Source organism: Sinocyclocheilus grahami, unplaced genomic scaffold (genome assembly GCF_001515645.1).
Source record: "Sinocyclocheilus grahami isolate Dianchi unplaced genomic scaffold, SAMN03320097.WGS_v1.1 scaffold1508.1, whole genome shotgun sequence".
Lineage (NCBI taxonomy): Eukaryota > Metazoa > Chordata > Actinopteri > Cypriniformes > Cyprinidae > Sinocyclocheilus > Sinocyclocheilus grahami.
In genome coordinates this window covers 61,752-78,006 of record NW_015506687.1, presented here as the reverse complement: position 1 = coordinate 78,006, position 16,255 = coordinate 61,752, and the positions used below count along the sequence as shown (strand labels likewise).

At 38.6% G+C, this 16,255-nt stretch overlaps 1 long non-coding RNA gene across 1 annotated transcript; it reads left to right on the top strand.

Annotated features, from left to right (window-relative positions):
• Positions 1-1,377: 1,377 nt before the first annotated feature.
• Positions 1,378-4,575, top strand: LOC107570811 (uncharacterized). The gene is made up of 3 exons (XR_001607090.1): positions 1,378-1,451; positions 3,423-3,646; positions 4,175-4,575. It is a non-coding gene; the product is annotated as an uncharacterized lncRNA (long non-coding RNA).
• The last annotated feature ends 11,680 nt before the right edge of the window (positions 4,576-16,255 follow it).

Sequence of the window (16,255 nt, the reverse complement as noted above, 5' to 3'; positions counted from 1 at the left end):
GTGGATATGCTAAATCACATAAAATGACTTGGAAAAATTTGAGATGAGGAACTGCACAAAGCAAGGACTCTTAATGCCCGATATAATCATGACAATGTTCTTAAAATATCATACATCATATCATATCAGTTAACCATCTGATCATAGCGATGTGGATATGTTTGCACCAGCTCTACAATTCAGCACTCCAATCAAGTTAAGTCACATTACTTTTATTTATATAGCACCTTAACCATAGATTACTTTAAAGCAGCTTTACATTTTTGCACATCACTTTCAGTTAGTTTTACAACTTTTGCTATAAAACAGCACTCCACTGTGCTCATGTTTTTTACTTGCTTCTGAAATTAATGGACTGAATAGAAGCTACAATATTAACGAGAGATAATTTCCATGTCAAAGAAGGTGGAGCCTTATAGCACATCTACCTATTACGTAATCTCCATGGACCAAAGTTACTTCGAAGGTTTTTACTAGTCACGTGCACGTTTCTCAAAAGCATTGTTAGCCAACTTCTCACAATTTCTGTCATTACCAACATGATTCTGTATTTCCTACAACCATAGTTTCCTGAAATTACCATTTGCAAACAGCATGGCAAAGTTCAACTTGAGTCAGTTCAGTGTTGATTCATTTGAGTTTAGTTCAATACCAGTGTCAATGTTGCAAGATGGGATTTCGTTCCTGATTTCATTCTAAATGATGTCACACCAGTTCGCTCTTCGATTTTGCTTGATGTACACGGGGCCTTTTGACCCCTGAGATATGTTCACATGAGGCACGTTGGCAATATCTGGACTTCAAAAGTCGACCTGTAGGACTCTGAGGAATGAAGCAATTACAGAGAACACATGGTACGGTGTCAAACGCATTAGGAAGGCAAACATACTAATCATTGAAGACCTCTCCACAGAGGGTGGAATGCCTTTAGCTATGTTTTTTTTTCGGCATTGGAAGACAAACTCCTCAATGTCCGTGGCAGTGTGCCAGCCTAGGAAACACAGGCACTGAGAGGCCATCCAATTAGCAGGTGTTTGTAAGAAACAGTTGACACTCCCTCCTGTCTGAATGGCCTGAGATCTATAGCTACCGCAGTCTAGACACCAACAGACAAATTTAGGTGCTCTGGGGAGTTTTGTCTTTTTGTAACATGCCTGTTTTTGGAGAAACATCCAATTTGGAGGATGCCACATGACACACTGGCTTTCAATAAAAGGCCATATGAAATAGTGAGATAAAGGCCACTACCGTATGCTTTTATTGCTTTAACGAGGTTGTATTAGTCTCAGGTGTGTAGAATTAGCAGGAAAGCACATGCACAAGTGCTTATAGTATTAAAGAGAGAACACAATACACATCATAACAAACAAGCAGCATTTTATAATCCCTTTCATGTCTTTGAAGTTGAATTTATAGAATAGCAACGTGAAATGGAGCACACAGGAGGACTGGTAAAAACAAATCAGTTGTTTATTGAGAGAAACACGGGGTTAATGGAATATTTGTGGAATAGATATGTAAAAATTCTTCAATAGAGTTATCTGAATTATTAATTAAACTGCATACCACCAACTGTTATGAGAGCCGATAATAAATAACAGCATCGGTGATAAAGAAAAGGGGGGAAAAATCTTTAAAAATCTAGTTTAAAACACATGTACAAATTTCTTAGAAATATAGTTATTGTATTCATGTTAATTTTATATGGTTTTGAAAAAATGTTTTCATTTGAAGTTTATACTTTTTTTTTTCCCGAAGGAGTATCTCAAACCTTTTTAAGACATTGTGAATTAATAATGCATACATATTTTACGTTATTATTTTGCTTTATTTTTTTATTTACATATGATATATTGCAATCTAAAATAACATTATCATAAAAAGGACTGTTGACTTACTGACTTTGACAAACAATAATTTTTTCACCTGTATGTTGGTTGCGCCAAATGACTTTGATTTTGCGGAAGGTTTCCAAATCACCAATTCAGTTTAGTTTTTTTCTAAGAAGGTTTTCAATTTAGTGAGGCTTTTTTTCTCTTCATTGTGATATCAGGACAGTTGTACCACTCTGACACTTTTAACTAAATGTCCAAAAATACAAAAATGAATTGAATTTTATTGAATTTTTTCAAAAATTGTGTCGTATCATGGATCCAAAAGCACAGAAGCAAATTTGTCAAATTTGAGAGAGGTAAAGCAGGTCCCGCCCTGGATGACCTTGGAAATTGCTCTGGGATGCTCCACTGGCTCCGCGGAATCTCCAAACATACTCGTGTCATGTTAGCATGTGTCGAGGGCCCATATGGACCAGTTAATATTTAAAAAGTTGACGCACACGCGATTCCCAACAAAATTCATCTACAAGCACATAACCTGATATAGCTTCTCAACCTCTTTCAACATCTCAATATCGAAATTGCCGAAAAAACAGCAGGATGTTTCAGCAGGTATTGAAATGAAAACAGAAAGCTGAGGAAAAAGTAATGACCTGCCATTGGGAAGGTCGATGCTTGGCTGCACAAAGAGATAGAAAAAAATGTTTTCATTTGAAGTTTATACTTTTTTTTTTTCCCGAAGGAGTATCTCAAACCTTTTTAAGACATTGTGAATTAATAATGCATACATATTTTACGTTATTATTTTGCTTTATTTTTTTATTTACATATGATATATTGCAATCTAAAATAACATTATCATAAAAAGGACTGTTGACTTACTGACTTTGACAAACAATAATTTTTTCACCTGTATGTTGGTTGCGCCAAATGACTTTGATTTTGCGGAAGGTTTCCAAATCACCAATTCAGTTTAGTTTTTTTCTAAGAAGGTTTTCAATTTAGTGAGGCTTTTTTCTCTTCATTGTGATATCAGGACAGTTGTACCACTCTGACACTTTTAACTAAATGTCCAAAAATACAAAAATGAATTGAATTTTATTGAATTTTTTCAAAAATTGTGTCGTATCATGGATCCAAAAGCACAGAAGCAAATTTGTCAAATTTGAGAGAGGTAAAGCAGGTCCCGCCCTGGATGACCTTGGAAATTGCTCTGGGATGCTCCACTGGCTCCGCGGAATCTCCAAACATACTCGTGTCATGTTAGCATGTGTCGAGGGCCCATATGGACCAGTTAATATTTAAAAAGTTGACGCACACGCGATTCCCAACAAAATTAATCTACAAGCACATAACCTGATATAGCTTCTCAACCTCTTTCAACATCTCAATATCGAAATTGCCGAAAAAACAGCAGGATGTTTCAGCAGGAATTGAAATGAAAACAGAAAGCTGAGGAAAAAGTAATGACCTGCCATTGGGAAGGTCGATGCTTGGCTGCACAAAGAGATAGAAGGGGCAAACAGTGGCGAAGGGAAAGTAGGCCGTGGTGAGGGAATAGTTGCGCTTTAACCTTCCTCTCTGCAGGAGTGGAGATGAGTGCCCTCGGTAGGGTCACACGGGCAAAACATGAAGGGAATGTTAAACACAAGTACCCTGCGCAGCACTGACCACGGCCAAGAAGATCCCACCACACATTCTGCTAACGTGCTGCGACCACTCTCTCGCTGATGAGGTGACTTCTGGGAGATGTGTTTGCCACAAGCAAATTTAATCACAGCACTGGACCGTTTCAGCCTCAGAGTAAAAAGGTAATTGTGACTTTAATTATGATTTTATTTCTTGTAATTGCAGATTTATATCTCTTATACTACATACTGTTCAAAAAGTTTGTGTTTTTGAAAGAAGCTTCTAAAAAAGTGTCGTAAAAACAGTTATGTTGTGAAATATTACAATTCATATAACTGTTTTAATATATTTTAAAATGTAACTTGTAATGGCAAAGCTGAATTTTCTGCATACTCCAGTTTTCAAATTATTTTAATATGCTGATTTGGTGCTCAGATGGAAAGAACAGTATTTTCCACACGTCTTTAATAACTTGCAAGCCATTTGCACGCTTTATGCTTCACACAAACTTTAAGCAAGAATTATGCATGCATTAGAAAAAGACATTTGCTCACATTTTCTAACAAGTTTCAATATAGTAATTCAAATACTTTCATAGAATCCAAGAAATGCATAATGTGACCTTCCACAAGACATATAACAGTGACGTCTTCAAATTATTCACCACTATTACTTTTCAGTGAGGTGTTTTGCACATTGCTCTTTTGAAGGCTGCGTGAAAGCACCTGTTGATGTGATAAAGGGGTGGAGAGCGAAGGTTAAGATGAGCACTTGCTTCTGATTTGATTGAGGGGGGTTCCAGTTCTTCACAGCAGCTCCTCCTCAGCTCAGCCATGCGGGATCATCAAAGACTCTCCACTTTGATCCACTCTTCAAAAGCCTTCACTGGCCTCTTGTCAGTGTCTGCTTTGATGGTAGTTTAGGCTCTGTGCCACCGCTGTTAAAATAGCCCAATTAATTCACCACACTCTCCATATTGAGTTCATGTTGTCAGTGGTTGAAAAAAAAGAAATTCCGTAATGCAGATTTTGTATTAATTCAGAAAAATGTGGGGAATTACTTGCACTTGATGATGTCATGATCCAATTGTTTTTTCCCTCTACACTCTTAAAAATAAAAGTGGCATGGATGGTTCCATAAAGAACCTTTAACATCCATGGAACCTTCCCATTGCACATTTCTTTATATTGGAAAAAGGTTCTCTAGATTATTAAAATGGTTTTTACATTAAGAAAATAATGATTCTTTTAAGAACGGTTCACTGAAAGTTCTTTGGGGAACCAAAAATGGTTCTTCTATGACATTAGGGCCTTTCGCACCACGGGAACCTTTTCATAGTACCAGAACTAATTGTGGAACTACCCACTTTTTGGCGTTTTCGCACCGCCGGAACTGAGTGCGATTTTTAGACTGCCTTTTTCGAGAACCAAATTAGCTCCTACTCCAGAGCAGGGTCTAACCGGCACAACTGGTACTAATCGTGACGTAAGTAGACATTGATTGGCCAAGCGAGTACGAAAACGCCCTGACCCACCATGATTTAAAACGTCGTGTAAACATACTGTAACCATTGTGCCAACTTATTTCGCAAGTATGGAGAACAGCGATAGATGGACGGACACTGAAGTGCAGGCACTTGTAGCAAATGTAGCACTGCCAGTTGTCGTTGGAGATTCTTAGTCCTCCTTTCCGTTCTTTCAATCGCTTTACGTATACGTCGACTTTCCATGTCCATTATTGTGAAACCCGCGAGACACAACAAAAACACAGCTCCGATCACAGCGTCCTCCATCCTCCTGTTGTTAACGTTGTTCTTCTTTGTTTCTGTTGTTGAACGCCGCGCACAAATGACGACGCTGTCGACCGGCTTACGTCACTTCTTAGTACACACTCTCGGTGCGAATGCAACCGTTTAAATGGAAATGGGAAATAGTTCGCGCAAAATCGTCCCAGTATTTTAGTACTGTACATTTAGTTCTGGAACTAAAGCGGTGCGAAAGACCCTATTGCTGTGAAAACCTCCTTTTTGGAACTTTTATTTTTAAGTGAGTAATGCCCGGTTCAGACTACATGATTTTGCCACAATTTGCTTGATGTAGGGTGTCGTGTGGATTCTAAACGACAATGGGCGTCGGGATGCAAGATTCCATCGTTTCAGCACGTGTGGTGTGTCATAGTGGACGACAACCAATTCCGTGTCTGCGATGCTTCACAACAGAAAGACTAGCATGTTTAATTTTTTTTTCTGTCACATTGGTGACGTTGACCAATAGCAGCACAGAAGCTCTTTCATACACAGGTTTCAAACATGCTAAAACGAAAGAGCGATGATGGTGCTGCTAGGTGGAATTATGAGATGGAGGAAAGGTTCGTGGAGCTGTGGCAACAGTACTCCTGCCTGTATGATGTGTCATCGAGGGACTACCACGACAGAACAAAGAAAGAAAAATGCTGGCGAACTATAGCGGAAGCGCTTCAGCAATGTTTTCGGAAGTCAGTTGCTAGTTCCACCTTCTCGATGACATCACACGCGTCGTTAAATACAGCACGCGATGAATGGTCGGGAAGCAAGGTGTAGTCTGACATGTTTCTTGTCCACGACATGACAAGATTTTAGGAGTCAAAATCATGTAATCTGACACCGTGACTATCGTGACCGAAAAAAATATCATGTAGTCTGAACCTGGCATAAGATACTCTAAAATGTTTGAATTCTTTGATTTGAGTTTGAGGTCATCTCTGCAGGAAAGTGGACCTCAAGGGCCAGGGTGGAGAACCCCTACTCTAAATGATCTAATATACATTGTTAAAAATAAAGGTTCCAAAAGGGGGGTTTTGCGGTGATTCCATAGAAGAACCATATTTGGGTTCCCTAAAGAACCTTTCAGTGATGAATTCTTAAAAGAACAATTTTTTCTCAGTGTGAAGAACATTTTTAAAAAACTTTAGTGCAATGGAAAGGTCCAACGGATGTTAAAGGTTCTTCTTGGAAGTTGGAACCATAGGTGCTAATCAAGAACCTTTATTTTTAAAAGTGTATATAAGCTACAGATATATACAGTACTGTATGTTGCTTGCAAAAAAAAACTCAAACCTGCATAATCTCTACAAGCAGAAGCTAAGCAGGTAAACTCTTGTTTTGCAGTTAGACTGGCTTATATGAAAAATGCAAAGTGATAGGACATTTACATTTATATTCCATGCACTTGACAGACACTTTACACTTAAGGCCCAGGTATACTTCATTTTCTGTGTTCCACTCCATCTCGTGCACCGTTGAGCATGCAGGCCTTTTAAAGCATAAGGCATTTGATGCATACATGCTCATTCTAAAAGATTTTGACTTTCTAGTGAACAAATTCAAGAACTCAGAACAAGTACATGATAGGTAGTATATTAACATTATAAAATTATTAGGGTAATATGTTTTTTTTTCTTGATCATAGATGGCACAATATCTCATCTCAACATAATTAAGGAATGACTATGCTCTTCTTAATTTTATTATTTCATCTGAACATTAACATTAATGTTTTTAATGGGGTAAATGGACTCAACAGAATTTGGATAGATCGACCCAAGTGGCAAGTTGTTACAAGTGTTATTATTTTAATTTAATACAAATTGCAAATTTTTAATATTTTGCTATTCATTAAAGCCTATTGGCTAACTGAGTGAAATCATTCAAATGGAATTCAAAGCGTTGACACATCTTGAATTAAAAATGAGCAATTAAAATATATTTACATATGCCTGTATAAGAGCCCATAGAATAAATTTGCATTTTAGATGAATCTCTTTTACTTGAATTCTGTTTTGTCTGTCATTGATTAAATTTAACTAAATTGTAAAAACACAATTTTAATAGAATAGCTGATTTAGTATTTGCACTAAAACATTTACATAAATAGCTGAAAATGTACATAATGTAATAACATTTTGATAGAATTATGTCTTTTATATAGGGTTTCATTCATATTTAATGTCTTTATAATGACTGACGTGTTTGTCACCAGTATTTTGTTTATTTCGAGAATATTCCCTCGTCAGACCTGTAATCTTGGTGTTGTTAGAGCAATGCGCTACATGTTTACATAACTCATCAGATCTATAAAAAGATTTATTCAAACTAAATCTCATATTCAGTTTCAAACTAAGTAAATCACTTGAATTTCAGCATCTCTCCAGATGTTTTGACCATGTAATTCTGTGAATGGACAAACGGTCCAACACACAATAAATCAGACTGATACAGATCAATTTTTGCACCGCTGGCAGCGTTAGGTAAGTATATGGACTGTCCGAAACTGACATAACATAATCTGGCTTGGGAAGAAGCAGGCGAGTGACACGGAAAGGTTCTTTATGGAGTCAGGGGAGTTGTCTTTCATTGTGCTTGACTGGAGATGTTGAAGCGTCTGATGCTGACAGGGATCCATTAGGGAGCCTGGCCTCTCCTTAGTAATGGAGAGCAAAGGAAAGAACGGAGTTCATTCTCCATCAACTTTGTCTCTCTTTATTACTCTCTCTTTGTTTCTCATTCTTTTGGTCTAGCTGTAATTCTCTGTCGCATCAGACAGCCTGTGAAGTTGCTACTCAAGGACATTTGACAATTTTTTTGTGTGATTGAGGCTAATAAGGCAAATCTCTTTCTCTCCTCAATCTAACAGTGTCTTAAGGGAGTTTCTCCTTTTTATATAGAATATTACTGGGTTTCCACTACAGAAACTCACTCAGAATGCTTCATCATTTAGGTCAATTCCTGCAGGAAAACGGAATAAGGGGACTGGTAAAAACGAGTTTGCCTAGAAAGTCCTATATAAGCACTCTAGTATGTTTTATTTCTCCTGTGCTGTGCTTTCAAACTAAGGACATATCTGAGAAAAAATACTCATTGTCGTATAGGTTCTGTGTACATGTACAGGGCCATCCTTACGGTGGTGCAACTGGTGCAGTCGCACCGGGCCCCACGCTTGAGGGGGCCCCACGGCGAATGGACCGAGGGGGACAAGGAACGCGATTGCAAACGGACCGAGGGGAGCCCCACTCCCTACCTCGCACCAGGCCCATAAATATCTAATCAGTCAATCACATGGCAGCAACTCAATGCATTTAGGCATGTACATGGTCAAGACAACCTGCAGTCGAGCACCAAAATGAGGAGAAAGATTATTTAAGTGAGTTTGAATGTGGCATGGCTGTTGGTACCAGACGGACTGGTCTAAGTATTTCAGAAACTGCTAATCTGCTGGGATTTCTTACACACAACTATCTCTAGGGTTTACAGAAAATGGTCCAAAAAAGAGAAAATATATGTGAGTGGCAGTTCTGTGGATGAAAATGCCCTGTTGATGCCAGATGTCAGAGGAGAATGGCCAGACTGGTTTGAGCTGACTGGTTTGGCAACAGTTTCTCAAATAACCACTTGTTACAACTGAGGATTGCAGATGATCTCTAAATGTATGGCATGTCGGTCTTTGAAGCAGATGGGCTACAGCAACAGAAGACCACACTAGCTACCACTCCTGTCAGCTAAGAACAGGAAACTGAGGCTACAATTTGCGTGGGCTCACCAAAATTGGATAACAGAAGATTGGAAAAAGGATGCCTGGTCTGATGAGTCTACCATCTGAATGCTGCAGCAGAAATTGAGAGACAGGATTTGGCTTAAACAACAAGAAAGCATGGATCCAACCTATCTTGCATCAACAGTTCAGACTGGTGCTGGTGGTGTAATGGTGTGGGGAATATTTTCTTGGAACACTTTGTCCCCTTAATACCAAGCTGATCATTGTTTAAATGTCACAGGCTTCCTGAGTATTGTTGCTGACCAAGTCCATCCTATTATGACCACAGTGTACCCATCTTGTGACGGTTACTTCCAGCAGGATAACGCACCATGTCACAAAGTTCAAATCATCTCAAACTGGTTTCTTGAACATGACAATGATTTCACTATACTCAAATGGCCTCCACAGCCACCAGATCTCAATCCAATAGAACACATTTGGGAGGTGGTGGAAAGGAAGATTTGCATCATGGATGTACCTGACAAATCTGCAGCAACTGCTTGATACTATCATGTCACTATAGAGCAATATCTCTGAGGAATGTTTCCAGCACCTTGTTGAATCTGTGCCACAAAGAATTAAGGTAGTTTTGAAGGAAAAGGGGGGTCCAAGCTGATACTAGCAAGCTGTACCCTATAAAGTTGCCCGTGTGTGTATGTATACAATGTAAAGGCTTATACTGAACGAATCAGTGAACAAAGCGGAATAAATCTTTTTGGTCAAGTGATGTCTGATGATGTCAGACAACATTAAAATCGAGGTGTAACTTAAGTAGCGACAGATCTTTTGTACTGTGATGTACATCCAAGTGTAACTGATTATCGGATAAAGAAAAATTGTAGGGCGAGGACTTGGTCTTTATGCATGAATCACTGAATTGTTCACTCAACTAATTCATTCAAAAACACGGATTAATTTAGGAATGCCACAACTGTGTGTTACTCAGGGACATTGTTTGGAACTATTTTCACAGACAGAGCAAAAATAGACAAAATTAGTGTCAATATTGTGTCTAAAACCCAAGTTAGTTCTTGTTTATTGAACTGTGTCGGCAATATCACACTCACAATTGTGCGGATACAAGGACAGGTCCGTTTTAATGAGGTTTGTCCACTGAGGGACATATTCGTCACTGCCAGTTTCTTAGGGAAGCATCACATATGCTTTAAAAACTGGCATATTTGGTAAATACCCATTTAATTAAATTCTATGGATTGAGGTCTGAATTTAGCAGCCTGCATGACATGCATGTCAAAGTGTCTCTGCAGCTGGTGATGTGATTATGACTTTGTTGTGATAACAGAGAAAACCATGTTTTGACAGGGATGTGAAACTGTGCGCCTGATAGGTTTGCATGCTATTACAGTATGAGGAACATCAGAAATTATAACATGAAAAGGAAACTTTACTGCCACTGAGAATGAACTAACGTGCGCTTTGAATAAATCAAACAGGTTAGTTGATATTCAAGATGTATGCAGAAGGTCAATTATTTTAGTCACAAAATATAGAGTGCTCGCTCTATATGCACAGATATAGAGTGCTTGTACTATATGCACAATGATGTTACAATACATTTTACCTGTGCATATCTTATAATTCATTGCAAGATGGAAGCCATGGTCATTTATACTCCATATACTGCTTGTGCAAGTCAATAGGAATAGAACATTCAGAAAAGAGAGGTAGAGCTTGTTCCTAGTAGCACAGGGAATCAGAGAGACCACTTACAAGAAAATAGCCCACTTTTCGTAATGCAGTGGTTTGGCACAAAGCAAGTTCATTGCAACACACGCTGCCAATAAATATTCTTGTCAAGTGTGGTATCCTTGTGGATTGACAGCACTGTGTAAAGTGATAATGTGATTTTGCTGAGGATGTTTTCTCCAAACAGCTTCACTATCTCTCACAATCTCTTAATGATGCCACTTAAAGGCAATTATACACAAGCAATGATGCAGAGGACCAAACACCGCAGCATTCATAGCACAGACTTTAAAATCCTCAAGCTCCTCCTCAGACATAATGGCATTATCTTTTTCAGGTGGGCTATTTGTATATTATCTGTTGAAGCATTTCAGTATATGTCAAGTGGGCTAATTCGTTCAATAACACTTTTTGCAGTTTCTATCGTCATGCCAATATGTAGCAACAAGTGAATGTCTTTTTGTGCATAGTGATGAGTCGTTAAATCATTAAACTAGAAAGAGTCAAACACAATTAATCGTATTATTCTTTATTAAAATTTGCGTTTACAAGTCTACCAAGATATACCAAGATATACCAGAAAATGTTTAAGACATGACAAGCATTTTCCTCACAAATGACAATGTCATATATTATCTTCCCTATTGTTTATTTGACTGTGAGAAACCTCTGCAAATGGTTCAGTGCGTGATTCAACTGTCCGAATTAATCTCAGTCATGAAAAATTTCAGTCCTTTTTGCAAACCGATTACATCAAAAGAGTGCATTTAAAAAATATATATTTTACTAATAGTTCTGATAACAGAATGTTCTGTGTTTGCTGTGTAGCTTCTTGTTTGCGAATGAGACTGACTTACATGCACCGTCTTTGTTTTATGAACTAAATTTCTTGAATCTCGTTCAGATTCAGAACAGTGAGTCATTATGTGAAGTGACTGTGTTCGTTTTAACCAATAAAACTGTACTGTCATGGCCCACACTCAAAATCCTATTCATGCTCTACATCAGTCTTTGAAAGCTGGGGAGAATGATTTATTCACTTAAGATTCATTGCATAAACAAAATGATTCTTTCCGTTCTAAGCTCTAACTTTTTGCTGAGTTTGGCACTTCCAGTTACTGGTTCTGAAGTTGGCAGGGCCTTTAATCTCTCTCCTAATTGTCTCTCTCCTTTAATCAACCACATTGTTTTATTCACTTCATCACAGTGTTAAATAAAAGATTCATTCAAAAATACTGATTCTTTCCATAATGAATGAACAAATCTAGGCTGCAACTTTTTGCTGACATGATCTTATGAGTTTGACACCTCCAATTACTGACTCTGAAGTTAGTAAAGCCCAGTTCAGATGTCTTGACTCTCTCCTTTAATCAACCACAGTTGTTTTATTCACTTGATCACAGTGTTCATTAAGAAGCCCTGGCTAATCCACCTTTGCCTTGTCTTAATTCAACTCTCTCATTTATTTCCAATCAGTTGCCTGTCTCAGAGCTGTCTTGCATTTAGTTAAATTTCAGCTAGCGGCATCCCTCACAATGAGACTCGTGGCCAGAGTCTATTAGAGTTTGACCTCCCCGTATCACTGTGGATGTTAATTACATCCGCACACACACCCACTCCGGCTGTCCCTCATATGAAGTTATCGAATGTCCGGTCACTCAGAATGGTAAACATCCACAGATCTATGAAATGGAGGTCACCTTCATTTTAGAAGACTTTTGTAATCTTCTTTCACTCAGGTCTGAGCTGTCTGTCAGCCCCCTGCATTCAGACTGGGAATAACTTCTTTGACTTTAATCTGTCCTGGGGAATTGCACATGGCATTGCCTTGATGGAACTGCTATTTTCACATCTCTATCTCCCATACAGATATGTGCATGTACACACTCACACACACACTTAGACAAACGATAGTTGCATAGGCTGTGTGTCTCACAGTAACTGGAGAGCGAGTAAACTGAGCTGGAGAAACAAGATTGCTGTTTGTGTCCATGACCTTCTATTTCTCGTCTGCCCCATCAGCTTCAGTACAGAGCCACTCGCTGCCTCACCATTGCGTAGAGCAATCTCACAGAGAGAGGGGTGAGAAGACGAAAAGCTGACCTTTGATCCGGGACAGAATTCAATTTGGGTAAAAGACCTTGGTGGCATCAGCTTTCTATGGGATCTCTCCACCGCCAGATATATAAACAGGCTAGAGTGATGGATGCCTGGGAGATTTTTTGGTAAGCAGGATATTGTTAAGATGACAGACAAGGGTAGCCGACACATGCGGTCATAGCTGAGGCAGGATTGAAGTGTCAGGATGCCATATGCTAGTTCACCAAAAATGAAAATTCTGTCATCATTTACTCACCCTCATGTCAGTCCAAACCTGTATGACTTTCTGTCCCCGGTGGAACACAAAGGGAGAAATTTCTCTATTTTAAAGCCATGGAACATGACTTTGTTTGCTGCCATTCACTGTTTACTGAAAATCATGTGAAAACCAAATTGTGTGTTCACTGTGTGTGTGTGTGTGTGTGTGTGTGTGTGTGTGTTTCTGTGTGTGTGTGTGCATGTTTATGTGGTTTATGAGGACACAAATTTGTATAATAACATGGGTATGACATAGGTATTACAACGAGATGGTGATTTATGAGGACATTTTCAGTGTCCCCGTAATTCAAAAGGCTTATAAATAATTCAGAATGAGTTTTTTGAAAATCTAAAAATGCAGAAAGTTTCCTGTAAGGGGTAGGTTTAGTGGTAGGGTTGGTGTAGGGCAATAGAATATACGGTTTGTACAGTATAAAAACCATTATGCCTATGGAGAGTCCCCATAAACCATAAAAACAAACCTGAGTGAGTGAGTGAGTGAGTGTGTACTTGGATGGGTTAAATGTAGAGTGACCATTTCGAGTATGGGTCACCATACTTGGTCACATGCCACTTCACTTTCACTTTCAACTTCACAAAACTTGTCTCCATAATTTGTTAATGAATGGGAATTGAATCAAATGAATCCGTTCTCTGGAGCGCCTTTCAGTAAATAATGACTATCACATGTGAAGCTGTCATATGAGTTTTCTGAGACTTGGAATATAGCACACAAGTCATCTTGACCACTTTTATGATACTTTCAAGGTGCCTCACGTCATTTTTGAAGCTTGAAAGCCAGTTCTTATTCATTGTCATTGTTTGAGAAACAGACATGTACAGTCTTTATATTGTGTTCCACAGAAGAAAGAAACTCATACAGGCTTGGAACGACTTAAGGGTGAGATCATGACAGAGTTTTCATTTTTGGATGAACTATCCCCTCAATTCGCTTTACTTCCGGAGAGAATAATACATTAACTGTGGTGAATTTAGAGACTAATTAGGTTTACCAGAAAAGGCAATGTTTCACAATATCTTTTCTTTGACGACTAAAACAGCAATTTAGATCTTGAAGTTAATTATATGTTAGAGTGGTATTTATAAAGGTTATTAGTGTGTGCTTAATGAGTGGAAAAGTTAAGAGTTCCTGGAGTAACACAGTAAAACGCCACAATGGATTTCAGTTTTTGAATGTGTTGGTTTAGTTTTAATGAGAGTATATTTAAAACTATGATATTGCGCAATGAGTTCAAATACTCAAAGAGACTGCCTCATTAGGTCTCTTGTCTTGTCCTTTCTAAACACTGTTAAAAGAAGACCCTGAAGAAGGTATTCTTTGCCAAAACGCGTAGGTTTACAGCCTGTTTTTGAATGTAACGTTCTTTAAAATTTCTTCACTGAATGTGAGACCAAAAACCCAAAGATCACCTTCAAATATATATTATACAGAACTTCTGAACATACTAGACCTATGTTTGGAACTGTTAAAAGAGTTTAACCAAGTGAGTAAAGACATTCTCTATAACAGTTTGTGAACATCTTCCAAATTTTAGACTTCCAGGCCTCATTCACATCCTGAATCATCATGCAGCACACCCTCCTCCGGTCCTCCCCCACAGGGTGATGAAGCTGAGATGTACCATTCAGTGATGGCACATTTAATCAGCACTCCAAAATGTATGATCGCAAGAGACACGGCTCCATGCCACACGTCTCCGCACACCGCTATTACAAGTACGGAATAACCATGCGTGGTCACACAATCAATCCACCAGCAGCTTTTAAATTAGCATCTCAAACCCTCAGCACATGTTTTGTCACAGACTGCCAAGCAGTAAAATTGATATTAAGAATATTGACTGTTGTACATAACATTCTATTAATATTGGCAGGGGTGAATAGGTATGAGGAATATATAGGCCTAGCTTCATCTGATTGGGAGGGTGAAAGGTATGATGGGATAGGTGTTCCTCTGGAGGGTGATGGATTGTGGTGTGCTTTTCATGCCCTGGTGGCATTGGCTTCAAGAATTGGTATATATGCAATTTATTGTTGGAGAACAATAACACATTGATCAATTGATTCTGAATTTGATAATAAAAGAGGTAACATTATAAAGCGCATAAATCATTGAGAAGCACTTTCTGAGTACACTGTAAAAATGAAAAGATACATGACACCATTTGGGGTTCCTCAGATCACAACCACGCTGAAAGAACCTTCTTGAGAACCTCTAGTCACCATTTCAAAAAGGGCAGTTCTCTGAAGAACTTACAAAAGGGTTCCTGAATGAACTCTAAAGACTGACATCGGTTCTTCAATGAACCATGCAATAACCTAGTGTCCTAACCAGGCGAGACGCGATGTTTCCTGCTTGTCTGTCCACACAAAATGCACAAATGAGATACATTCATATTGCATCACATAGCACAACTGATCAGAACGGTTCTTACGGTTTGCGTACTCTCTCTCACACTCGTAAATGTGCTGCTGTTGAAGAGCGTAACACATACCTACAATGCTGCACTTTACGGTATGCTTTATATAATTTCCCCTGTGGAACATGAGGATTTGCTTGTGGATTTGTCATATAATATCCTAAACTTCATACCCTGACTCTCCATGTACCTATTTGATCATTAAAGGGATAGTTCACCCAAAAATGAAAACTTGATGCGGTGCATCAGAGGTAAAAAAAAAACAATATAAATACTGTTCAGTTTCTTGCACAGACCGATCGTTTCGTGTCTTTACACATCAATGTATCATCACGAGCCGCAGGGTTTAATTTGGTTTTGTTTGTGTATGTTTTTTTGACTCTCAAAGCCGTGATTCTAATTCACTTCCATTATATGACTGACAGACTGCAATGGTTTGAGTTAAAAATCTTCGTTTGAACCCTTCAGGAACCCGACTATTGCATTCTATAAAATACCCAAGAGGGGCCTGTACAAAAAGTTGAAGCATAGCTTAAAATTGTTTTTACTTCACTGAAAGCTGGCAAGAATTTTCCCAAGCAGGATTCTCTCCTCACAGGTAACCAAAGTTGACAACTGAAGGAGTCTCCGTAGGATTTGGCTATGAACATTCCTTCTCTGTCTGTTTCAGCCTTGCCAAAACACCGGTGGTCATTAATAAATTCATGCATGCAAA